This window comes from Hyla sarda, chromosome 9, assembly GCF_029499605.1.
Source record: "Hyla sarda isolate aHylSar1 chromosome 9, aHylSar1.hap1, whole genome shotgun sequence".
Taxonomy (NCBI): domain Eukaryota; kingdom Metazoa; phylum Chordata; class Amphibia; order Anura; family Hylidae; genus Hyla; species Hyla sarda.
Genome location: NC_079197.1, coordinates 121,764,452 through 121,792,154, shown reverse-complemented (window position 1 = coordinate 121,792,154; position 27,703 = coordinate 121,764,452).

Below are 27,703 nucleotides of genomic sequence, written 5' to 3'. Positions count from 1 at the left end.
TGCCCATTTAAGTGTAACCTGTGCTTTCATCTAAGTAGTGTATCATTTTGTTCCTGTTAAAGTCTTGAGGGCCTAGATACTGTGAAAGGCCAGGCAAAAGTACACACCTACTGGTGTTGTAGACAAATACTGTTTTAAGCGTAGTGGAGCACATTCTCCTCCCCTCATAAGTGCATACAACATACATACATCTAAGTGGTGTACTATTTTGTTACTGTTAAAGTCTTAAGGGTCTAGATAGTGTGAAAGGCCAGCCAATAGTACACATCTGCTGGTGTTGTAGACAAATGCTGTTTTAAGCATAGTGGATTGCATTGTCCTCCCCTCATAAGTACATACCACATACGTACATCTAAGTGGTGTACTCTTTTGTTCCTGTTAAAGTCTTAAGGGCCTAGATACTGAAAGGCCAGGCAAAAGTACACACCTGCTGGTGTTGTAGACAAATACTGTTTTAAGCGTACTGGAGCAAATTGTCCTCCACTCAAAAGTGTGTACCCCACAGTCAGTGGGTTCCTTAGACAAAACCCTCAGTTGGCAAGGCCCGGGGGCAGTCCCTGCCCTTCCATTGCCTCTGTCCTATGCTGTTCCCTCCCCACAGAAGTATCTATAACTTAATCATCATCAGGAGAAGATGGTTGCAGGTTGTCCATGAGGCAGCAGCTGAGCCAGCAAGGTGGAAGCATGGTTGGCAATCGGCATGGTGGCAAAAGTGGAAAGTCTTAAGCCAAGCGTGCCCGGGTAGACTATCTGTTTGCGGCACCCTATCTTCCCGTGAGGTGTTGAAACAGTGGTTCATGGAGTCGGCGGCAGTAGCAGTTAATCAGTGCGGACTGTTGGTGGGAAAATCAGCTACTCGGCGGTGTGGCAATTTTTCATGCAGCATCAGGAGGATGTTACCTGGCCAATGCAGGATGTGTTGGCAGAAGGTGAAGCATGGCCATGGCACCACAGCCCTGCATCAACATATGCAGAGTCAACATAAAGTGGCCTGGGAAAACCATGGCTCCGATGTAGTGGTCCAGCCTGCTGCATCACCAAGTGGCAATCCACTTCCTGTTTCAGCCAGCCAGAGCTCCACCACCTCAGCCAAAGGGAGCTGTGTGTCATACCCATCTTCTGTCGCTCCAGATGCTCCTGCTCCTCCAACTTTGAGTCAGTCATTCTGCCAACAATCCATTGGCGAAGCTATGTCCAAGAGACAACAGGATGCGCCCACTCATCCAATGGTGCAGAAGCTGAATGTACTCCTGACCAAGTTGCTGTTGCTGCAGTCCCTCCTTGTTCAAGTGGTGGACTCTGCACCTTTCAGAGAACTGATGGCTCATGCCGAGCTGAGGTGGAGAGTCCCAAGCTGTCATTTATTTGCAAAGAAGGCAGTACTAGCCCTGCACAATCTTGTGGAACAGAAGGTGGGCCAGTCCTTGAGCCTGTCGGTGTGTACCAAAGTGCACGGCAGCGCCGACGTGTGGAGCTGTAGCTATGTTCAGGGACAATACATGTTCTTTACTGCCCACTGGGTTAATATGGTTCCTGCACAACCACAACAGCAACTTGGACAGGTCATGCTGCTTCTGCCTCCATGCTCTCAGGCCTTTGGTCCTCTGACAGTGTGCGACTCCACCTCCTCATCCTCCACTGTGTCCTCAGCCTCCACTGCACAGACAAGTCTCAGTGCCCCTCCAGCATACCATGTGTACAGGGCACGGCGGTGTCACACTGTTCTTCACATGGTTTGCCTTGGAGAACGGAGTCTCCATGGCACACATGTTCAATCTGGTTGTCAAGCGGTTCCTGAAGTCTTCCCCCCATTTGCAAGACATCCTAACAGTGTGAATGAAACTGTGCATGCACTTCATCCACTCATACACCGCAAAGCACACCCTCCTTTATCTGCAGCGTCAGAACAGTATCCCCAACATAGTCTGTTTTGCGATATTGCCACACGTTGGAATTCCACCCTCCATATGTTGGACCAACTATACGAACAGAGAAAAGCCACCACCGATTTCTTGATGATCCAAGTGTATAGGGGGACTCCCCTGTGTAACTTCAATGTCAACCAGTGGCAGCTCATACGTGACACCTGCCGTTTACTCAGGCCTTTTGAGGAAGCCACATTATTAGTCAGTTGCCAGGATTACGGGATGAACAACATCATTCCACTGCTTCATCTACTACAACACGTGTTGGAAACAATGGCTGGTCAGGGCACTGGAGACATGGCGCCTACATCTCACGGCCACACGAGCCCTGTGGGGGCTGAACTGGAAGAGGAGGGGGAGGGGCACAGGAGAGCAAAGTTTAGGTTTCACGAGATGTGTGGTTTTTCTAGTCATCTGAAAGGCGAGGAGAAACAGAAGCAGCTAGAAGAGCTAGAGAATTATGAGGAAGGTGAGACAAAGGACCCAGACACCATGGCAGTATGCAGTGGAAATGTAGGCAGGGTCTCCCTCCAAGTCAATTGCACAAGTGGTACGATGCATGCTCACTTGCTTGTGTAGTGACCGCCGTATTGTCACCATTCAGCAGCGGGATGACTTCTGGCTCTCCACCTTATTGGGGGCTGTTTTTACACCCACTGAGAGGGAGGACAAATTGACCTACTACAGAGACATCCTACATAGTCAGTTGGCCAATGCCTAGCTGCGCCATCATCTATCCTCTCGCAGGTCTGACTCGGGGGGCCCTCTGCGCTCACTTTCCACTGCCATGGCTGCTGGGGAGGGGTGGGGTGGCAGGAGCAGTACCAGCTCCATCAGCAGAAGCCTGAGTCTACAGTCGCTGATGAGTAGCTTTCTTCACTCGCATAGGGAAGCAACTCATCAGCAGCAGGTAGGCCTGGAGCAGGACCTGAACCAGCAGGTGGTGGCATACCTTGACATGACCATGCCAACACACCTTGAAGATCTGCTGGACTTCTGGGCAGAATTTGCCCTGGAAAAGCTGTCCCGCCGGCCAGTAGTGTGCCATCAGAGGGGGTGTTTAGTGCTGCGGGGGCCATAGTAACCCCAAGGAGAACTCTGTCCACAAAAAATGTGGAGAGACTGACCTTTGTGAAGATGAATCAGGTATGGATCGGCCAGGATTTCCATCCACGAATGCCTGATGCATCAAAGTAGATTGACCATGGTGCCATACCAATACCTCACAAATATGGATAGTGCTAAACAGATTTAAAGGCATAGTCGTGACAGAGTCGTGACGTCACGATAATCCGTCCCCGTAGTCAGGGGGCAACAGACTGCGAATCTCCAGCTCTGCCGGCAGTACTTACAAGTGGGTGCTGCATGCTAGATAACGGGGGTCCCCAGCGGCGGGACCCCTAGGATAAGATGACTTGGGGCCGGAGTACCCCTTTAAGGTGTTGCTCCCCAGTTACAGACATTCCTCAGCACCAAATCACAAGTAAGTATTGAGGATAAGCATTAGCTAAAACTTGACTTTTCTTAGGATAAAATATATGTTCCCAAATTTTTTTTTCAATCAAATAAAAGGAAAGGTGTGCAAAAAACACCCTGTGCCACCTACACCACCAAGTATTGATGTGATGCAAAGACCTCTAAAAGGTGGAAGGGAACAACGAATGGTCCATTGTAACCGGCGGGGGTACAAAACTCCCCTTTAAGGCCCTACTCTCGCATTATTAATTCCCTTCTTGGCAAGTGTTACTCGCCCTTAAAAGGGCAGCCCCACACAGGAACCTCTCCCTATTTCCCCCTACAAACACTGCCATTTCCCAGGGTTTTTATGTGGAAATAGAGAGAGTTTCCTGTGTGGGGCTACCCTTTTTAGGGTAAGTAACACTTGCCAAGAAGGGAATTCATAGGGCAAGAATATATGGCCTTACAATGGACAATACATTGTTCCCTTCCACCTTTTCGAGGAAAGTGTTACTCGTCTTAAAAAGGGCGGCCCCACACAGGAACCAATCCCTGTTTCAACCTAAAAACCCTGGGAAATGGCAGTGTTTTTAGGTTGAAATAGGGAGAGTTTCCTGTGTGGGGCTCCCCTTTTTAGGGGGAGTAACACTTGCCAAGAAGAAAATTAATAATGCGAGAGTAGGGCCTTACAGGGGAAGTTTTTACACCACCTTCAACAATGGACTATACGTTGTTCCCTTTAGTGTTGCTCGCGAATATTCGCAATACGAATTTTATTCGCGAATATCGCATATTCGCGAATTCGCGAATATTCGCGAATATAGCACTGTATATTCGTAATTACGAATATTCGTTTATTTTTTTTTTTATTAATATTTTTTTTTCACAGTACACATAACAGTGATCATCCCTCTCTGCTTCCAGCTTGTATAGTGTAAAGAAGGCTCTAATACTACTGTGTGAGACTGGTGTGCAAATTTTCGCATATGCGAATATTTGCATATGCTAATTTTTGCATATACGAATTTTTGTATATGCAAATTTTCGCAAATGTAAATTTTTCGCACACGCGAATATTTGCATATGCGAAAATAAAACGCGAATATAAGACGAATATTCGTCCATATATTCGCGAATATTCGCGAATTCGAATATGGCCTATGCCGCTCAACACTAGTTCCCTTCCACCTTTTAGAGGTCTATGCATCACATCAATACTTGGTGGTGTGGGTGGCACATGGTGTTTTTTGCACACCATTTGTTTGAAAAAAAAAATTGGGTCCATATATTTTATCCTAAGCACATTATTAAAAGATAAGTTTTATGTAATATACGTACTAGTGCCCACTAACACTTTAACAAAAGAGGCCGTTTTCTTGCACTATGTCATTCAGGCACTATATGGTCTCCTCATGCTGCCGCCACCTCCACGCTGTGTCATTCAGTCACTATATGGTCTCCTCATGCTTCCACCACCTCCAGGCTGTGTCATTAAGCCACTATAAGTTCTCCTCATGGTACCCCAAACTCCAGGCTGTGTCATCAGCCACTATATGCTGCCACCAACTCCAGGCTGTGTCATTAAGCCATTATATGGTCTTCTCATGCTATGTACAACTCCAAGCTGTGTCAATAAGCCATGGTATGGTCTCCTCATGCTGCCGCCAATTCCAGGCTGTGTCATTCAGCCACTATATGGTCTCCTCATGCTGCCGCCACCTCCACCCTGGGTCATTCAGCCACTATATGTTCTCCTCATGGTGCCGCAAACTCCCGGCTGTGTCATTCAGCCACTACATGCTGCCGCCAACTCCAGGCTGTGTCATTAAGCCATTATATGGTCTCCACATGCTGCCGCCAACTCCAGGCTCTGCCATTCAGCCATTATATGGTCTCCTCATGCTTCCGCCAAGTCCAGGCTGTGTCTTTCTGCCACTATATGGTCTCCTCATGCTGCCTGCACCTCCACACTGGTTCATTCAACCACTATATGGTCTCCTCATGCTGCCGCCACCTCCACACTGTGTCATTCAGCCACTATATGGTCTACTCATGCTGCCACCACCTCCACGCAGGGTCTTTAAGCCACTATATGATCTCCTCATGCTGCTACCAACTCCAGGCTGTATAATTCAGCCACTATATGGTCTCCTCATGCTGCTGCAACCTCCACGCTGTGTCATTCAGCCACTATATGGTCTCCTCATGCTGCCACCACCTCCACGCTGGGTCATACTGATGCCACCTCCAGGCTCTGTCATTGTGCCACTCTGTGACAGTGATTCTAATAGCGACTCATCTGATCTGCATGTCACACTGAATAACAGTATTATTTAATTAACCCAGCACACAACCTATGTGTGTTACAGCAAGGCAAAGTGTTCTACACCCATTTTCAGGCCCACTGTAGGCCAGAAATAGCCATTTTTATTAGCGATTCACAGTGAATAAATTCGGACTGAAACAAATTTATTTGGAAAATTGGCCGAATCGGCCGAATCAAATTTTTCAAAAATTCGCTCATCTCTACAATCAAGCACCAAAAACATGGATCAATGTAAAGCAATAGCATGACATTGATCTAGGTAAGCCATCTAATAATGGCTTATGATAGGCCCCTGGGGAGGGAACAAAATTTTTTCAAATAATACACAAAAAAGACCAAAAACATATTTGGTATCTCCGCATGTGTAATTGTCCGAACTATTAAATTATGATGTTCCTGATGCCGATCAACAAGTCATGTATACACATCAGTGGTACAGTTAAAACTACAGCTCATGGTGCAAATAATAAACTCTAACATAGCTCTGTAGGGGGAAAAATAAAAAAGTTATAGGGGTCAGAACATGGCAGTAAAAAACTTTTTTAATTGTTTTTCAAGGTTAAATTTTTTTTTACCTTAACCCGATAACGACCATGGACGAGTATAGACGTCCAGGTTGGCGGGCGTTCCCGCACCTGGACGTCTATACTCGTCCATTATTCTCGTGGGTGCTGCCCAGTGCACCCACAAGATCGCGGCAGGGACTCGGCTGTATCACACAGCCAGGACCCTGCTGCACTGCCAGGACCGAAGTAAACTTCAGTCCCGGCAGTTTTAACCCTTACAGCCGCGGTCGGAAGTGACCGCGGGCTGTAAGTGTTATGACAGAGGGAGGGAGCTCCCTCTGTCTTCTCTGCATGTGCTGCATGTGCTGCGTGTAATACGCGGCTGGCCGGGGCCTGCCGCACTGCCGGGAGTGAAGTTCACTTCACTCCCGACAGTTTAACCCTTACAGCCACGGTCAGAAGTGACCGCGCGCTGTAAGGAGTTCTGACAGAGGGAGGGGGCTCCCTCTGTCTCCTCTGCAGCACCCCGCATCGCGATCGCGGGGTGCTGAGTGTGGCCGCACTGCCGGGAGTGAAGTTCACTTCACTCCCGACAGTTTACCCCTTACAGCCACGGTCAGAAGTGACCGCGCGCTGTAAGGAGTTCTGACAGAGGGAGGGGGCTCCCTCTGTCTCTCCTGCAGCCCCCCAGAGCATCGCGGGGTGCTGCTGCATACCTGGGCAGCTGGGGGTCCTACAAAGGCCCCCAGGTCTGCCCTGGGTATTGCCTGTAGGACGTGCCAGAGGCACGTCCTGATATGCTGCCTGCTAGTGAAAACTGGCAGGCAGCATATAACTGCAATGCTTTGGAATACTAAGTATTTCAAAGTATTAAAAAGTGTAAAAATAAATAAATAAAATAAAAGTGTAAAAATAAATAAAAATTTAATAAAAGTGTAAAAAAAAAAATATGAAAAATACATTTATTAAATGAATCTAATAAAAAAAATGCATAATGTGTAGGATCGCATTGGTGGACATCCGCAGCATGTAATATGCTGCGGATGTCCGCCACGTGATCCTACAAATTATGCAGCAGTCACGGTAATGAGCTCGCTGCTGCAGCTGGGTAGCTTTGTGTGTCCACTCATAGCGGCGGATTTCCCGCCGTCAGTCATGAGCGGACACACTGAGCTACCCAGCAGCAGCAGTAATGGATATATTCGCCATGAGCGGGTGCTTATTCCCACAACATGGCGGATATATCCATCAGGAGCCTTAACTGTCACAGACAGACGCGTTATACTGCCAGCCGACCAAGGACCAATCAGAGAGGTCCCTGGTCCAGCCAATAACTTGTAGGGGTGCAGTATATATATGGGGTCACTTGTGGGGGTGGGGGTACTGTTCTGCCCTGAAAGCCAAATGGCGCTCCTCTCCTTCTGAGTCCTACCACGCGGCCAAGGAACCATATATGGCCAAAGCGGGGGTATTTCCGAACATGGGACAAGCAGCTAAATAAAATATAGGGTGCATTTCTTTCAATATCAGAAGTGATGTACAAAAAATATGCCCCCCAAATGATGCATTTGTGAAAAATTGCTAATTTCGAATTTTTAACACTGACTTTGAAATAATTCCTGCCAAAAAACTATGGTGTTAAAATACTCACTGTACCCCCTAGCGAATACCTTGAGGGGTCTAGTTTTTAAAATGGGGTCATTTGGGGGGTGTTCCTATGTTCTACTACCTTTTAATTTCTGCAAACCTTGCATAGCACATAAAAAAAGATGTACTTTTCAAATGTTCAAAATTTTCAAAATTTCAAGTTAAATTGTTAGGCTTCTAACTAATTTAAAATGTTAATTAAAAACTAAAAAATGACGTCAAAATAAAGTAGACATCTGAAAGTATAAGTTTCATAAACTATTTGGTCAGTATGTATAAATATATGCAACCAATTAGTGTTAAAATAGCAAAAAATCGTAATTTTTTTTATAAAAATTTCATGATTTTTTGCATTGTAAAAAAAAACTACAAATGATATCGGCTTACTTTTAGTATGTACATGAAGAACAACTTGTGACAAAAAAACAATGTCAGAATTATCGTGATTGGCAAAACATTACCAGAGTTATTCTCTAATAAAGACAGACATCCCCAATTTGAAAAAACAGGCCTGGTCTTTCAGGGGCGTACAGGTTTATTTGCATTGGTCCTTAAGGGGTTAAAACGAAATAAAAATTACCCAAGTTTGGTGTTCTCGGAATCGTACTGACCAATAGAATAAAAATAACCTGTCAGATTTACTGTATTGTTAACCTTGAAAAAATTATTGCCCCACAAAATTGCACAATTCCCCCCCAAAAATTTAAGTTTGCATTACATATATTTTTTTTTCTGGCACCGTAATACATTATATGATAAAAATAAAATGTGCAAATGAGAATTACAACTTGTCCCACAAAAAAGAAGCACTAATACAACTTAAAAAATCTCTGGGTCATGAAGGGGTTAATATCACCCCGTGGGTTGAAGGCCAAGAGGCCAACTGACTATTCTAGTCAACAAGCCTAAAGAAATGGCTGATTCACTGTTCTAATGATATCCGTACAGAACACTGTTTTACATGCCTGATTGTAATGTACATACTATATAGGACCTATGTGCAATTTATCTGAACTATAGATTGTTAGAAAATACGGTAGAAGAGTTGGTTTGAAACAAACATGGTATCTTATAGATATACAAATTGTCAGAACAAGGTTAGTGGGCAAAACATACCATGTGTTATAACTTCATACAGTATGACATGTGGTTGCTTGGATAATTATTTGCAGATCCCATCAATGTTGAATCGAATGACCATATAATATGTAGGGAGGCATCTAGGTAAGAATAGGACATGTTATAATTCATGTATGAGATATCTATGAGCCACGTTCTCATACTATGGAAATAAATAGGATAATTCAACTAGGGTATTTCTTCGGGTTATCTGCACATCCATATACAGTAACAGAACATCAAACAATGAGGAGCCCAGGCTCATATGTCTTGCAGACAGGAATGTCTGAGAGCTTTTAGTGGAGGATCCTGGCCAATTGCCCCCTTTTGCCCTCCCTTTAAACTATCTCTGGATATGTAGGATGAATTTACTCTCTTCTATGTACTTTGGCCATAAGATACTGTATACATATGAAACTAACACTGCATTTTTATACACTATACTGATGACGCACATTCTGAAAATGTGTCTTTCCGTGTGCCAAATATAAACCTTAGCTGGAGAAAATGACTATCCTCCCTTTGCAATGTGATATAGTATGATTTTTGAAACACTCTAAAAAAGAGTCACTCACCCCGCTTCTGTTTTCCTGCTGTTATGAAATGTTTCTTAAAGTTCAAGCAATATGTTATTTATTTTCAAAGAGATAAAATCCCACATTACAGCATACACAAATCAGTCAATATCATTACCAGTATGAAAGAGATAAATCTGGCGCAGGCAGTAAGGAGAGACACTGTTGTTCCAATGTCATCTGAGGTAAAGCAATACATTTATGACAGTTGGGCGACACTACAACAACAGTAACCTAATGGGACAATGTTTCTTTAGCCTTGCTCAAGGTATTATTGAAAGATGCAACTATGCAAGAAAAAGAAAGTGAACTCTTTGAAATAACCTGGATTACTGTATTGATTACTAATAATATAGATAAGCAAATTTTCCGAAAAAATTTGGTTCGGTCTATTTCTGGGCTACGGAGAGCATCAATAGGGGTGTAGAACACTTTGCCTTGCCGTAACACGCATAGGTAGTGTCCTGTGTTAGTGAAATAATACTGTTATTCAGTATGACATGCAGATTAGAGGCATCGCTATTAGAATTACTGTGGCAAAGTGGCACAATGACACAGCCGGGAGGTGGCATCAGTATGAGGAGACCATATAGTGGCTGAATGACACAGCGTAGAGGTGGCGGCAGCATGAGGAAACCATATAGTGCCCAAATGACACGGCATGGAGTTGGCAGCAGCATGAGAAGACCATATAGTGGCTGAATGACACAGCCTAGAGGTGGCGGAAGCATGAGGAGACCATAATCTGACAGAATAACACAGCCTGGAGTTGGCGTCAGCAAGAGGAGACAATATAGTGGGTGAATGACACAGCGTGGAGGTGGTGGCAGCATGTGGAGACCATTTAGTGGCTGAATGACACAGCGTGAAGGTGGCAGCAGCATGCGGAGACCATATAGATATAGTGGCTGAATGACACAGCCTGGAGTTGGCGTCAGGAAGATGAGACCATATAGTGGCTGAATGACACAGTGTGGAAGTGGGGGCAGCATGAGGAGATCATATAGTGGCAGAATGACCCAGCCTGGAGGGGGCAACAGCCTGATGAGACCATAGGGCCTCACAATTGAATAGATTAAAGATATTTTTAACATTTCAATTAAAGATTTCAAATAGATGAACCTAAAAAGTTTTATTTAATGTGCCAGCATCATAAGGAGACCACATGGCAGCACAGTGACACAGCCTGGAAGTGGCAGCAGCATGAGGAAACCATAATCTGGCAGAATGACACAGCCTGGAGGTGGCAGAAGCAAGAGGAGACCATATAGTGTCTGAATGACACAGCCTGGAGGTGGCGGAAGTATGAGACCATATTTTGGCTAAATAATACAGCATTGGAGGTGGTGGCAGCAAGAGGAGACCATATAGTGGCTGAATGACACAGCCTGTAGGTGGCGGAAGCATGAGGAGACATATAGTGGCTGAATGGCACAGCCTGGAGTTGGAGGCAGCAAGAGGAGACCATATAGTGGCTGAATGACACTGCCTGGAGCTGGCATTAACATGAGGAGAACATATGGCGGATGAATGAGACAGCCTGGAGTTGGCATCAGCATGAGAACATATGGTGGCAGAATGAGTCAGCCCGGAGCTGGCATCAGCATGAGGAGAACATATGGTGGCAGTATGAGACAGCCTGGAGCTGGCATCAGCATGAGGAGAACATATGGTGGCAGTTAGTGTTGAGCGGCATAGGCCATATTCGAATTCGCGAATATTCGCGAATATATGGATGAATATTCGTCATATATTCGCGAATATTCGCATATTCATAATATTTTCGTTTTATTTTCGCATAAGCGAACATTCGCGAATGCGAAAATTAACATATGTGAAAATTTGCATATACAAAATTAGTATAAGCGAAAAATTCGCATATGCGAAAATTAGCATATGCTAATTTTCGTATATGCGAAAATGCGCGCACCAGTCTCACACAGTAGTATTAGAGCCTTCTTTACACCACACAAGCTGGAAGCAGAGAGGAATGATCACTGTGATGTGTACTGTGAAAAAAAAAAAAAAAAACGAATATTCGTAATTACGAATATATAGTGCTATATTCGCGAATATTCGCGAATTCGCGAATTTGCGATATTCGCGAATAAAATTAGCATTGCGAATATTCGCGAGCAACACTAGTGGCAGTATGAGACAGCCTGAAGCTTGCATCAGCATGAGGAGAACATATGGTGGCAGTATGAGACAGCCTGGAGCTGGCATCAGAATGAGGAGAACATATGGTGGCAGAATGAGACAGCCTTGAGGTGGCATCAGCATGAGGAGAATATATGGTGGATGAATGAGACAGCCTGGAGTTGGCATCAGCAGGATGAGAACATATGGTGGCAGTATGAGACAGCCTGGAGCTGACATCAGCATGAGGAGAACATATGGTGGCAGAATAAGACAGCCTTGTGGGGGCATCAGCAGCCTGGAAGTGACCCGGTGACAGAGTGGGGCGGTGGGTGGCAATACCAGTACCCGGTGACGAAAGTGGGTGAAAAAAGGAGAACTTGACATCAAATGTGTGGCATCAGGCAGGAGGCAGGATCACAATAGTAGCTGAGGCAGGTAGGCAGAAGAAAACGGTCTCTTTTTTAAAAGTGTTAGTGTGCACAAGTAAGTATTGAGGACATGCATTATGTAAAATTTAACTTTGAATAATATTCTTAGGATAAAATATATGTACACAATATTTTTTTTTTTATTTAACAAAAGGAAAGCTGTGCAAAAAACTCCATGTGCCACCTACACCACCAAGTATTGATGTGATGCAAAGACCTCTAAAAGGTGGAAGGAAACAGTGCATGGTCCATTGTAACTCATGGGGGTAAAAACTTCTCCTGTAAACACTAGTCTTGCGCTATTAATTACCTTCTTGGCAAGTGTTACTCGCTCTAAAAAGGGTGTCCCCACACAGGAACCTCTCCTTATTTCAAGCACCTAAAAGCACTGCCATTTCCCAGGGTTTTTAGGTGGAAATAGAGAAAGGTTCCTGTGTGGGGCCACCCTTTTTAAGACGAGCAACACTTTCCTCGAAAAGGTGGAAGGGAACAACGTATTGTCCATTGTAGCAGGTGGGGGTAAAAACTTCCCCTGTAAGGCCCTGCTCTCGCCCTATTAATTCCTTTCTTGGCAAGTGTTACTCACCCTAAAAAGAGCAGCCCCACACAGGAAACTCTCCCTATTTCTACTTAAAAACCCTGGGAAATCGTAGTGTTAGTGGGTGGAAATAGGGAGGGGTTCCTGTGTGGGGCTGCATTTTTTTGGGTGGGTAACACTTGCCAAGAAGGAAATTATCAATGCGAGAGTAGGGCCTTACAGGGGAAGTTTTTAACCCACCGGTTACAATTGACCATACATTGTTCCCTTACACCTTTTAGAGTTCTTTGCATCACATCAATACTTAGTGGTGTAGGTGGCACATGGCGTTTTTTGCACATCTTTCCTTTTCTTAGATATAATAAAAAATGGGGTCCATATATTTTATCCTCAGAAAAGTTAAGTTTTAGTTAATGCATATCCTCAATACTTACTTGTGGTCTGATGTGGAGGAATTTCTGTAACTGGGGAGCAACACCTTAAATATGTTTTGCACTATCCATATTTGTGTAGTGTTGGTGTGGCACCGTCAATCTACTCTGATGCATCAGGCATTGGTGGGTGGAAATCCTGGCTGATTCATGCCTGATTCATCTTCACAAAGGTCAGTCTCTCCACCTTTTTCGTGGACTGATGAGTTCTCCTTGGGGTTACTATGCCCCCCGGCGCATTAAACACCCTCTCTGATGGCACACTACTGGCCGGGCAGGACAGCTTTTCCAGGGAAAACTCTGCTAGTTGTGGCCACAAATCAAGTTTTGCTGTCAGAAGTCCAGTGGATCTTCGAAGTGTGTTGGCAGGGTCATGTCAAGTATGCCACCACCTGCTGGTTCAGGTCCTGCTCCAGGTCTACCTGCTGCTCATGAGTTGCTTCACTATGCGAGTGAAGAAAGCTACTCATTAGCGACTGTAAACTCAAGCTGCTGCTGATGGAACTGGTACTGCTCCTGCCACCGCACCCCTCCCAGCAGCCATGGTGGTGGAAGGTAAGCACAGAGGGCCCCTTGAGTCAGACCTGCAAGAGAATGGATGATGGCGCAGATAGGCATCGGCCAACTGATTACGTAAGATGTCTCTGTAGTAGATCAGTTTGTCCTCCCTCCCAGTGGGTGTAAAAAAAGCCCCCATGTTGTGTGGGTAGCGAGGGTCCAATATGGTGGAGAGTCAGTAGTCATCCCACTGCGGAATGGTGACAATTCGTGGGTCACTACTCAAGCAAGTGAGCATGCATCGTACCTTTTGTGCAAGTGGTTCGGAGGGCCTCCCTGCCTCCATCTCCACTGCATACTGCCACGGTGTGTCTTGGTCCTCTGTCTCGTCTTCCTCATAACCGTCTAGCTCCTCTGGCTGCTCCTGCTCCTCCTCTCCTGTCAGATTACAATAAAAGCGCTCATTACGTGAAACCTAAATTATGCTCCACTGTCCCCCTCCCATTTCAGTTCAGCCCCCAAAGGGCTCATGTGGCAGTGAGATGTAGGCGCCACGTCTCCAGTGCCCCGACCAGCCATCGTTTCCAACACGTGTTGTAGTAAATGAAGCAGTGGAATGATGTAATTCATCCCGTAATCCTGGCAACTGAACAATAATGTGGCTTCCTCAAAGGGCCTGAGCAAACGTTAGGTGTCACGTATGAGCTGCCACTGGTTCACATTGAAGTTACACAGGGGAGTCCCCCTGTCCGCTTGGATCATCAAAAAATCAGTCACGGCTTTTCTCTGTTCATATAGTCAGTCCAACATATGGAGGGAGGAATTCCAATTCAGGAAGCACTTGACGAAAAGAACATGTGTGCCATGCAGGCCGCATGGCTCTGGCTTCCTTTTCGCAGCACAGACAAGATGTTCTTCCCGTTGTCGGTCACTATGGTTCCTATTTACAGTTTTTATGGAGAAAGCCATGATTCGATTTCTTGATGAATGACTTTTAGCAGTTCCTCCCCTGTGTGACTCCGTTCACCAAGGCAAACCATGTAAAGAACAGCGTGACACTGCCGTGCCCTGCACACATGGTATGCTAAAGGGGCACTAAGACTTGTTAATGCAGTGGAGGCTGAGGACACGTTGGAGGATGAGGAGGCGAAGTCGCACACTGTGACAGGACCAACGGCCTGAGAGCGTGGAGGCGGAAACGGCGTAACCTGTCCAAGTTGCTGTTGTGGCTGTGCGGGAACCACATTTACCCAGTTGGCCATAAAGGACATGTATTGACCCTGCCCGTAGTTACAGCTCCACATGTCAGCACTGCCGTGCACTTTGGTACACACCAACAGGCTCAAGGACTGGCCCACCTTCTGTTCCACAAAATTGTGCGGGCTGGTACTGCCTTTTTTTTCACAAAGACATGACGGCTTGGAACTCTCCACTTCGGCTCGGCACAAGCCATCAGTACTCAGAAAGGTGCAGAGTCCACCACTTGAAGAGGGAGGGACTGCAGCACCAGCAACTTGGACAGGAGCATATTCAGCTTCTGCGCCGTTGGATGAGTGGGCGCTTACTGTTATCTCTTGGACATTGCTTCGCCGATGGATTGCTGGCGGAATGACTGACTCAAAGTAGGAGGAGCAGGAGTATCTGGATCGACAGAAAATGGCTATAACAGGCAGCTCCCTTCAGGTGAGGTGGTGGAACATTGGCTGGCTGAAACAGGGAGCGGTGTGCCACTGGGTGCTGCAGCAGGCTGGACCTCCATCGCACCAGGCATCAGAGCCATGGTTCTTCCAGGCCGCTTTATGGTGACGCTGCATCTGTTGACCCAGGGCCATGGTGCCAACATTGGGACCCTGGCCACTCGTCACCTTCTGCCGACACATCTTCCATGTGGCCAAGTTAACATCCTCTGGATGCTTGATGAAAAACTGCCACACCGTCAAGTAGCTGACTTTCTCCCCAACAGTCCACACAGATTGACTGCTACTGCCACCAACTCCTGGAACCCCCATTCCACATAGTCCCAGGAAGGTAGGCTGCGCGAAGCAGATGGTGTATCCCGGGCATGTTTGGCTCCGGACTTTTCACTTCTTCCACCATGCTTACTCCCAACCATGCTACCACCTTGCTGGCTAAGCTGCTGCCTCACGGACAACCTGCAACCCTCTTCTCCTGATGATGATGTAGCCCCTTCTGAACCCCGGCTCCCAAGTGTGATCGGCTTCATCATCCTCAAGTTGTTTCTGCACTTCACTGATGTCCTCCTCAGGTTCCTCAACAGTGTCTGCTTCAGGAGCCTGAACGCTTCCAGGCAGGACAAGAGTAAAGCTATTTGTCAGTAGTACACACATAGTTACTTCCTCCCTTAGTTGCCTGTTCATTCAAAGCAGAGGACCTACTCCTTTCTGTTATGCTATGACAGAGTTCCGGTGAAAGTGCACTGAACAGGCTCATACTGCACATTGCTGATAATTTACACTATAATGGCACGTGAAGGAAGAAGGGGTTACTGATGCACTGGCTTTGTAAGGTGTTACATCGGCAGGGAGGGAAAAATCAGCAACATTACAGCAAGGAAGAGCTTACACTAATTTCTAAGCTGCTGCTAAAGACAAGTTTGCACACAAGAAGGAGGAAGGAAGTGGAGATTAAAGACCAGAGGCAGTACTATGTAAAAATACAGCAGCAACACAGCAATAATATGGTTACACTCAACACTGAAGCTACTGTCGTTGAGATGAGAGGGAAGTCTTGATTTATGTTCCAAACACAGAGAAATCCTCTGGTGAATGGACACAGCTTGCAGGTACACATTCTTAATAAAGTTCTGAACCTAACAACAGGCAGTAAACAGCAGTTTGCAGGTAAGGGAGATACCAAGTGGTCAAGACTTAAGAGCTGTTTTATTTGTTTAAACAGTCATTATTAGTAAATGAAAAGATTTACATACATGTTAGGAATCATACATACATTGCTGACTCTCGGCTATGTGACCCATGACTTACAACCTCTACCTTCTAAATAATGCCGGTTTTTCAGTAACTCGAGAAGAAGACCAGTGAGGAGGTCGTAAAACAATTAATAAAGATTACATGTTTGCTGCTGACTGCTCTCACAAGGTGCCGCCTTAGACACTGGCCCTCCGTTGCCTAGTGACGTATACAGCCTTGTCCATGTGCTGCATGTATTGAAATATAACCTTATTTATTCCACTTACTTATTCCACATGGTGAACTTCACTTTAGTGTCCCTTTAGTCTCAATGGGGGAGGGGAAAATTTATGGCTCAGGCCACAGGAATTTTATTACAGGACTGCAGTCTTACCATACAGAAGCATTGGAAAATTTTCCGTTGGAAAATAATAGAGAAAGGATGGAGAAACAAACATCAGGCCCCCTCCCAGCACCATAATGGGAGGAGCTATTTTTATTTAGCTAAGAGGCCCCCTCTTTTCTATGTATAACACTGGGTGTGCCTAGACATATCTAGTTATGTGGTATACTTTTTTTTTTTCCTCTTTGGCTGCATATGCCTAAAAACTGGATGTCCTGTTTAAGATATGCACAACTGGTCCAATTGTCATTTAATCTTTGTTCTTTATCATTTTTCTTGTTTGCCTGCCTGACATGGCATCTGAATGCCAATGAAAATTAAATCCCTTTGGCATCTAAAGTGTTTTGTCGAACATAATGCTCTGTTGATGGTGCAATCATTATACAAGCAAAACAGGTTGGATCCAAAGATTTTATTTATTAGGCTGCATGAACAGAAAAATTAATCTTTGTAACCTATCCATAATTTTTCTACATAATGGACAGATATATATTTTAGATGGCTCTACATCATTAACATTTGCACTCTGTTAGCCTGTGACGTTTGTCATTGGCCAGCAAAATTCAATTTTGTAAAATGTCCCTATAAATATAAAGTCTGCACTTTTTGTACTTTTGTTCAACAAATAGCTTTTTAGTTTAGTTTAATGGCGTAATGTTTTGCTCAAAGCAGACATGGCATTTAACAAGCACATGAGTACATTAACATGATTGGAGTCTCTTAGGAAGAAAAAAGGACTTTATAATGTTCGGCGCTGGCATCTGCATTTGGCACCAGATTTTAATCATCAAATATGTTGGCATAGTAGTTCCCCTGCCTGCCAAAGCTATAAATCCTTTTTACAAGTTGTAAAGCGGATAACATTGTTAGTTGTTTAAGAAACTTCTAGCTATGCAATAGGTATGTGTAATGAAAGTATTATAAATAGTTTATCGGCAGTTAACAAGACTGTACATAGGTGTACTAAATAAACAAAAAAGTTGACTGCCGAGTAGCCTATGTAGTGGCCTAATACAGGCTGCCACATCTGCCGTGAAACTAACTTACAAACAGGTGTGCTGTTCATACTGGGCACCCAAAAAAGGTGGCCCTGCACCAAATTGTGTATTTATCAGTGGGTAGGTGGGGATTGCGTTTTATGCTGCGATTATGTGTATCCTGACTTTCTAAAACCTGCACTTTTGACCTCAGCTGATGGCATGAGTCTAGGAAAAACGTTTAGGGGACATGGTGCCCTCTCTTTAAAATGTTTTCACCTTTACAAACACATGCATGCTAATTACTTTTATTTGTATTAATTATTACAGGTATAATTACTTTATTTATTTATTATATTTTTGCTTTACTTACGTTTATTAAGGACAGTGAATGTAACATAGAAAGTGGCTGTTTACTAAACAGAAATATATAGAAATGCAGACTATCCTAGATAACAGGGCTAGAGTCTGCACCTGGCAAAGCTGGCCAGATACCAGGGTCTACTGACACATGGAGTAATGAGGCCCTTTAATACATGTTTTGGGCCAGGACAGCGTGAAATAAACTGAAATTGATGAGCACCGACCAGATCAGGAGTAGTGATGAGTGGCAGGGGCCATATTTGAATTTGCGATATTTTGCAAATATTTGGACGAATATTCATCCTATGTTCGCGAATGTTCACATATTCCCTATGTTCGTTCTCTTTTTCTTTCCATGCGAAAATTCATCATGAAATTTGCATAGTGTGCATGCGCAATTATATATTTCACCTAAAAGAAGGGAGGGATCAGTGTCCAGGCTGGAAGTGCCGATATTCGCATAATATTCGCATAAATTCGCATTAAAAACACATATTCGTCATTACGAATATATATAACTATATTCTAAATATTCGCGAAATCGCGAAGTGCCGATATTCATGGTGAAACTTTGCATTTCCAATATTTGCGCTCAACACTAATCAGGAAAGAAGACCAAACTAGAACTGTGACTGCTTTAATATAGTACGTCCCATCACTATGCTCTCTCTCCAGAATACATGAAACAATATAGTTCAGCTACAATTTTTTTTAAAGCATAGCAAGGCAACACATTTACTTTTGCAAATGTGCCAGAATTCTAAAAGAGATTGACGCACTTTGTGACAAAAACGGTCTCACCTGACTTTCACCACATTTGCTATCAGTTTTAGACAATTTTTGTCAGGTAAGACAAAAGGATCATGGACTCGGCAAAAGGGGCATGGCCTCAGTAAGAGGGGAGAGGTTTAAGATCTGTCACCGTGTAATGATGTAATGATGGTGCTGAAAGTGTCAATTTAATGAATATGCCTAAAAAAGTTTTTAAGGACATGCTTAAAACTCTGGGAATTAATCTCATAATTTGGGTTGGTGCGATCCTGAGAACTGGGGCATCATGAGAAAAGTTAAATTTCGATTATAGAGGATGTTAATCTGAGATTGATGTCAGGACAGAGCATAGGTATGGTGGTATACAGAAATGTGGGAGGAGATGTAGGGAGGTGCAGCACTTTGAAGAGCTTTGAGTATCTGAGTGATAAGTCTAATGTCTAAAATTAAAGAATACTCAAAAAAATAGCTAAAATGTATCCCATCTTTCTTGAAAAGTCTCTAAAAACTATTACAAAACACTTAAATCACTAGATACTGGAGATAAAAAGGGCTCCGATAAAGTAACCCTATTGAGGGACAATCCCCCTATAACAACCCAGGGTCAATCCCCTACAACCCTGGGTTGTTATAGGGGGATTGTCCCTCAATAGGGTTATTTTATCGGAGCCCTTTTATCTCCAGTATCTAGTGATTTAAGTGTTTTGTAATAGTTTTTAGAGACTTTTTCAATAAAGATGTGATACATTTTAGCAATATTCTTTGGTTTGAAGGTAGCTAATTTGGAAAAGTGAGTCCTGTTTTGTCAGTGATTAATGTCTAAAATGAACAGGTAACCAGAGCAGTGACTGGCATGAAGCATTGAGCCATCGGTGTAGTGATTGGACAGAAAGATTAGCCTGGCTGCTCCATTCAGGATAGGTTGGTGACCGAACAGTGTTCAGAAGGGAAGATCAATAAGTAAAGAAATACAGTACTCAAGGCAAGAATGAATTGGAACAGCAATAGGAATTTCTGTCTTTCCCACAGTAAGAAATAAAAAATAACCCTAAGGCAGTGGTCACGTTACCTTGGAGTCATGGTAGTAATGAAAAAATCAGGTTTTGGTAGAACAGTTATGATCATATACATGGCACTAAAGTCTACAGATCCAAAGGGTCTTTGTAGAGAAAAAAAGGAATGACCTGAGAACTGAACCCAGGAAACAGCAAAGAAAAAGAAAAAGACGAGGCGGTCAGAGAGACAGGAAAACAGTGTAAAAAATAGTATGAAGGAAAGCTCCAACAAAAAGTCCAACTCTGTGATAATACTCTTTCAAGCTTAACACATCAGTTACATATTGATAACAAAACTGGGATACACAAGTATTTTAAGGTGCTATAATATAGTTGGCAGTGGAGGTAGAGTAAAGATAACTATCTATGTCACCATATTTTACGGAACAGAATCTCAACTGACATATTTTTAGTCAATGAGATCCATGAGGTACCATTGGTTTACATTGTACAATAGATTATGTAAAGTGTTGTACCCTGAAGCTACAGGGCAAATGTGAACAGATCTCAGTTCTCCAGGGTTTTAAACGTGACCACTCTTTTCTTTATAAGAGAACATAAAATTCCTCCATATAAATATATATATATATATATATATGTTAATGACGGGTCTGGATGATGACAGGGGGGGATGATGTATTTCCCACCCTAGGCTTATACCCGAGTCAATAACTTTTCCTGGGATTTTGGGTTGAAATTAGGGGTCTCGGCTTATACTCGGGTCGGCTTATACTTGAGTATAAACGGTATATATATATATATATATATATATATATATATATATATATATATATATATATATATATATATATATATACAGTGGGGATCAAAAGTTTGGGCACCCCAGGTAAAAATGTGTATTAATGTGCATAAAGAAGCCAAGGAAAGATGGAAAAAGGCATCAAATTACAGATTAGACATTCTTATAATATGTCAACAAAAGTTAGATTTTATTTCCATCATTTACACTTTCAAAATAACAGAAAACAAAAAAATGAAGAGAGTTCTGAAGGGTCTGAAATATGAGTTATGTAGAATGTATAGCTCTATAAAACACACGTCTATACCCATTAAGTGGGGAATAACTTGAGCATGTACTGTATAAACATCTGCATTGCCCACTTCTCATATTATATAAAGCACAACTGATTGATTCCAAGGAAAAAATGTAAAATGTGCATGTTAAAAACAAGTAGAATATTGTGTTTTATGTATTATGAGTTACTTCCTGATCCTCTCTATTTGTAGATGTGTATTGAAGGGACCATCTGGAACTAGAGATTTTAATTTCCCCTAGGCAGTTTTTGTATAATCTATGAAGGTTGTATCTTAACATTTCTATAAAAAGTCTCCAAAACCCAACATGTTTTAGGCAATGTTTTAGGCAAAAGAAGCAATCAGTGAGCTTGACTTTAATAGAATGTTGGGCACCAATATGTTAATGCTTTGTAAACTGCTGTCTCAAAGAGCTCAATCTGGATCCGGGCCCTTTAGGCAGCAGTAACCATAAAATAAGGCAGTAATTGCAGTTACGTCTGCATCATATTTGCTTCACAACAACAGCTTATTGTTTATTTGTTCCATGAATGCAGTCTGGGCCATGTGTGCATTTCATTACTTTTATTCTGAATTGTGGACATCTAGAATATTATCATATGCGCTGCTTGAGGCATGACAATGCTCCTACCAAATGCTGCATGTCACAGCATGTGTTATCCAAAGCTCATAAGTCACAGAAAATAGCTTGTGTGCCCTTGCTGTGCATTGTGGCGGGGCAGAGAGATATACAATTGAAGATTATCACATACAAATTTACAATCCGTTGGGGGATATCTTGAAATACAGCTTATCAGACGCTGTTCATTTCTTATGTCTCCCAGTTCTATAGAATTCTTTATAAATGCACATTTTTGGGTTATGAATTTAAGGGGGGCCCAAAAGTCTAATCTTAGTTATTGTTATGTTGGCCAATGGTATCTCCGGCTGGGCTTTGTAATACACCCTTCTCAGGGGGAGGTGGCCTCTTACAAGCTGGTTTTGAGTTTATATACTGTATAGAGCATGAGGTTGGCATGACCAGAGATAGCCTACTGCAGCTGCAGCTCCTGAGAGGGCACTCAGGTGCCAAAATAGTTTGCTCATTTGGTTTCACCAGCCCCTGCTCCAGATTGCTTTCACCCCATGTGGAACAAGGATGATGCTTGGGCTGAGGTTGCTCTGTTTTTGTGGGGGACCCAAGGAAATCATGCCCCAGACCTCCTTTGGGCAGAAGACCAGAGAAATTGACATACTTGAGAGAGAGACTTTTTACAACTGGCTGCCCTTTCAGGAATCATGTGTACAGGACCGTCCTCAGAGTAGTGGCCTACTAAAAGACTGTTATTTAAGGTCATTGGCCAAGGTGAGTAAAGAGCAATGGCCCATTTGAGAGACTGTGAGCTAAAGGGAGAGCAACCCCACAAATTGTGCATTTAAAACCGGTTTCAACCATTCAAGTATTGCCTTTCCTATGGGGGAAAAATGCACACATTATCAAATTTTTTACAAAAAAAATGGATTGTTAGAGTGATTGTGTTCAAGTGTAACTCTGCTAAGGCCCATCACGTGTCACTGGGCCATAATCCATCACAGGTCTTACCTCTTCCCTCACCACAAACAATCTACAGTCCTGTCACCTGCTTGAAGTTCTGTTACCATCACAACCATGAATATCAACCAGAAATAAAGTCCATATACAAAATCATATTTTATTGAAAGAAATAGTATTTATTTGTAACTGTTTAGAGAGTAAGCTTGAAGGTCCAACTGAATTTTAGTGGCACAGAAAGTGTTACCTTTTTGGGTAGAGGTATTGTTTTTTTAAGTGCCATGAAGAATTTTAGGGTATATGGAAAGAAATTGTCATAATAAGACAGTCTTCTATACAGGGACCAGGAAAAGCGATGGCAGAGCAAAAATCATCATAGAGCCATTGGGGGATAGTACTCAATGTTAAAAAAAAAAAAAGTGCTGTCTTTATATTTCTTTGAACCAGCAGTTGTGTGCGCATCCCTGTCTACATGATAGTTGAGCCATGCAAAGGCTCTTTTATTAAGTGTCAATCTATGAGATTGGCAATCTATTAAGGGAATGTTCAAAACAACGTATTATTGCCAGTGTTTTAGGTTGTAAAATGCTTGTAAAACAGTATTTTCTACTTTTCAAAACCTTTTTTTTTTTTTTTTTTTTTTTACGATTTAGTTCTATTGATTCCTATTCATTCTTACAACCAGAAAATTAATTGACATCCTCCTGTTTTGGACAAATATTGGCCCAAAAAAAAAATGACTTTTTGAAATTTTTCATGAAAATGAGTCAAGTGTTCTTTTTTACAGCTGAAAATACCATCTTTAAGCATTGTGTGAACATTGTCTAAAATGGCCCTTACACTAGGAAAAGGATGAGGTAATCAAATTAAACCCTTAATAACCAGGCCAATTTTTATTTACATTCTAATGGCCATAGGTCTTTTATTTTTCCATCTACAGGGCCATGGGTGGGATTAGAGACCAATTATGTTTTGTAATGGCTTCCCTTATTTTACCACAAAATGAACGTCAAAACAAAAAAATATATATTTGTAGGCGCAATTTCTCTACTTTTGAGGATTTTCTTTGTACCCAGTGCCCTTTACAGTAAAGATGACCTGTCATCATTATTTTGTAGATCAATATAATTACATCAACACCAAATTCATATAGCATTTGTTTTATTTTACTTTTAAATCTTTTTTACTTTTTTTTTAAATGAGTATGCTTAAAATTGTCCTTTTCGGACTTCTATAACTTTTTAGTTTTTTTTTGTATATATGGCTGTATTCTTTTTTTATATCACAATCTGTATTTTTCATCAATACAATTTTTGTTTAGATAGGATTTTTGATCACTATTTATTTTGTTTCTGGTATATGAAATTACCAAAAATTGTCAATTCTGGAATTTGGTATTTTTTCACGTTTACCCTGTTCAACTTGTGGGATTATAAACATTTTATTTTATTTGTTCAGATAATTTTGTATGCAGATATACCATATATGTTTTTTTGTTGTTGTTTACATAGGGGAGGGGCTTATATATATATATATATATATATATATATATATATATATTTTTTTTATATATTTTTTTATTATTATTTATTTGATATTTGATTGCTAGTACTGTCCAGTGGTATGCAATGGCACTGATCAGTACAATCAGCGATCAACTTGTACAGGCTGCTTGTATAAGAAGTTTGGTGATATTGGCATGGAGGTAAGGTGTAGCTTATGTTGGCTAATCAGAACTATCTCACTAATGAGGTTTCTTATTAGAGCCCCCAAAGCCCAGGTGTCTGTCATTTTCATCTTTTAGGTGGTGCGATCTCTGATATCTGTCATTAATGGTGAGTCCCAGCTGCTAATAGCAGCCAGTAGTCACTGGGTGTGAAGTAAGCTCAGCTTCTGAGCTCACTTCATAATCCCCTAACTTACAGCCATTGTATATAAACTTTATGTACCAAGGCCTTAGGAGCACTGTACATATGTCAGAACCTAGAGGGTTAAAAGTTTCTGACAGGTTCTTTGTTTGTTTTTGTTGGGTTATGCTTAGTTGTCTGGCTGGTGAGCTGACATTTTGATGAGACCACCTGTGGGGTTGCTCTCATTCAATGCCTGTAAAGGAGAACAACTTTAGTAGCTAGCGATTTATCCCTGTTTATTCTTTGACTTTTGGCTTGTCTTCTCGACTTCTCTCTGGTTTTAGCGATTTTGTACTCTGACAACTTGTGGCTTTTGACACTGCTAGTGGACATTGACTTGATGTGTGAGTGTGTTAGTTTTGCTTTGTTAGTCTGTCTGTTCCCTACTGTTCCTTGACCTGAGTCTGTAATATTGTATTTTATTTTGAAAATTACGTACCTCACTTGTCTAGGGAGGGACTGCCACCGTGGTTACGGACATGTCGCCTAGTGCGGGTACGTAAGTAGGCTGGGATAGGGGAGTGGGCAAGAATAGTATGCACTCCTTCCCTGCCCATACATGAAATTTTCACAGGCCACATATCTGCATTTGCTAAGATGGAAGCAATGACGGCTTTAGTAGAGCAAATGCAGGGATTAACACATTTAGTACAGTCCCTTGCTGAAAGGGTTCAATCTCAGGAAACAACTAATACTCAGCCAGTGGTCAGTCCTCTTGAGCGCTTTTTTGTTGACCGAAAGAGATTTGCTGTTTTAAGGGAGAGTTGTAAGCTGTATTTTCACCTAAGACAACAGTCTACTAGCACAGAGGTTCAGAGAGTAGGACTTGAAATGTCATTGCTGCAAGTGGATCCCCAGGAGAGGGCATTCTCTTTAATTTCCTCAGCTCCAGAATTAAGTTCTGTGGATGCTTTATTTTCTGCTTTGGGCCTTCTTTATGATGAACCTGACCGAGCAGCCTTTGCAATGTCTCAGCTGGTTAATCTGAAGCAGGGGCGAAGAACGGCTGAGGAGTACTGTGCTGATTTTTGGAAATGGTGTACTGCGACTGGGTGGAATGATCCAGCCCTTAGGTGTCAGTTCAGACTGGGATTATCTGATGCTATTAAAGATGTCCTGGTGAGCTATCCATCACCTGATTTATTAGAACAGGCCATGACTTTAGCAGTACGACTTGACAGATGTTTGAGAGAGAGAAGTCGTAAACAGTCAGTTTATTCTCTTTCTCACTCTCCTTCCTCCATGTTTTGCTCTTTTCCTACCTCTCATGCCTCTTCTGAGGAACCCATGCAGATAGGGAGGTTGTCCTCCCAGGAGAAAAGATCCATTCGGAGTAAAAACTATGAAGGATTAAATTCACTCAAATTTGCAAAAGGGTCATATTTATCCTTCTGTATCTCCTATAGGAGCAGGGTTCTTCTTTGTGGCAAAGAAGGACAGAGAGCCAAGGACTAGTGTTGCTCATGAATATTCGCAATGCAAATTTTATTCGCGAATATCGCATATTCGCGAATTCGCGAATATTCGCGAATATAGCGCTATATATTCGTAATTACGAATATTCGTTTTTTTTTTTTCACAGTACACATCACAGTGATCACCCCCTCTCTGCTTCCAGCTTGTGTGGTGTAAAGAAGGCTCTAATACTACTGTGTGAGACTGGTGCGCGAATTTTCGCGTATGCGAAATTTTGCATTTGCTAATTTTCGCATATGCGAATTTTTGTATATGTTAATTTTGTATATGCTGATTTTCGCATATGCAAATTTTCGCATACGCGAGTTTTTGCATATGCGAAAATAAAACGAGAATATTACGAGTATGCGAATATTCGCGAATATATGACGAATATTCGTTCATATATTCGCGAATATTCGCAAATTCGAATATGGCCTATTTCGCTCAACACTACCAAGGACTTGTCTTGATTATCGGGGTCTGAACAAGATTACAGTCAAAAATCAATATCCATTGCCTCTAATTCCAGATTTGTTTAATCAAATACAGGGGGCATGTTGGTTCTCTAAACTGGACCTTCAAAGGGCTTACAACTTGATCAGAATAAAAGAGGGTGATGAATGGAAAACTGCTTTTAATACCCCTGAGGGTCATTTTGAGTATCTGGTAATGCCTTTTGGTCTCAGTAATGCACCAGCAGTTTTTCAGAATTTGGTCAACAATATTTTTCGTAAATTTTTGTGTAAATTCCTTGTAGTTTATCTAGATGATATTCTGATTTTCTCTTGAGATTGGTCATCTTATGTTGACCAAATACATTCTTTTCTTCAGGTACTGTGTCAAAACAAATTGTTTGTTAAACAGGAGAAGTGTGTCTTTGGTGTCAAAGAGGTACAATTTTTGGGGTACATCTTAACTCCAGGACATTTTAAAATGGATCCTGAGAAGGTTAAGGCTGTTTCTGACTGGGTGCGTCCTACTTCTTTAAAGGCACTACAACGGTTTTTGGGCATGGCGAACTACTACAGAAAATGTATTAAAAATGTTTTTATTGTCACAGACCATTGACAGATTTGACTCGTAAAGGGGCAGATCTGGTTAACTGGTCTCTGAAGGTGGAGGCAGCTTTTCAACATATTAAGGGATGCCTCATCTAAGCACCGATTTTAGTTCAATCAGATTAGACCAAACATTTATTGTTGAAGTTGATGTTTCTGAAATTGGTGCTGGAGCAGTATTGTCACAGGGAACTGCTTCTTTGACCAAGTTACGTCCTTTTGCCTTTTTCTCTCATAAGTTTTCAGCAGCTGAACAAAACTATGTCGTAGGAAATTGAGAACTTTTGGCAACCAATCGGTCTTTTGAGAAATGGAGACATTTTCTTGAGGGGGCAGTTCATCAGGCTACAGTAATCACTGACCATAAAAATGTTACCTTCTTTTAATCTGCCAAACGTCTCAATCCTCCTCAAGCCCGGTGGGCCTTGTTCTTTACTCATTTGATTTTGTTATTACTTACCGACTGGGTACTAAGAATGTCAAGGCTGATGCCTTATCTCGGAATTTTGGTGCTTCTCAGCCTATAGATTCTAATCCAGTGACTATTCTTCCAGAAGGTGTGGTTATTTCTGCAGTGTCTGCTGATTTAACTTCTGAGATA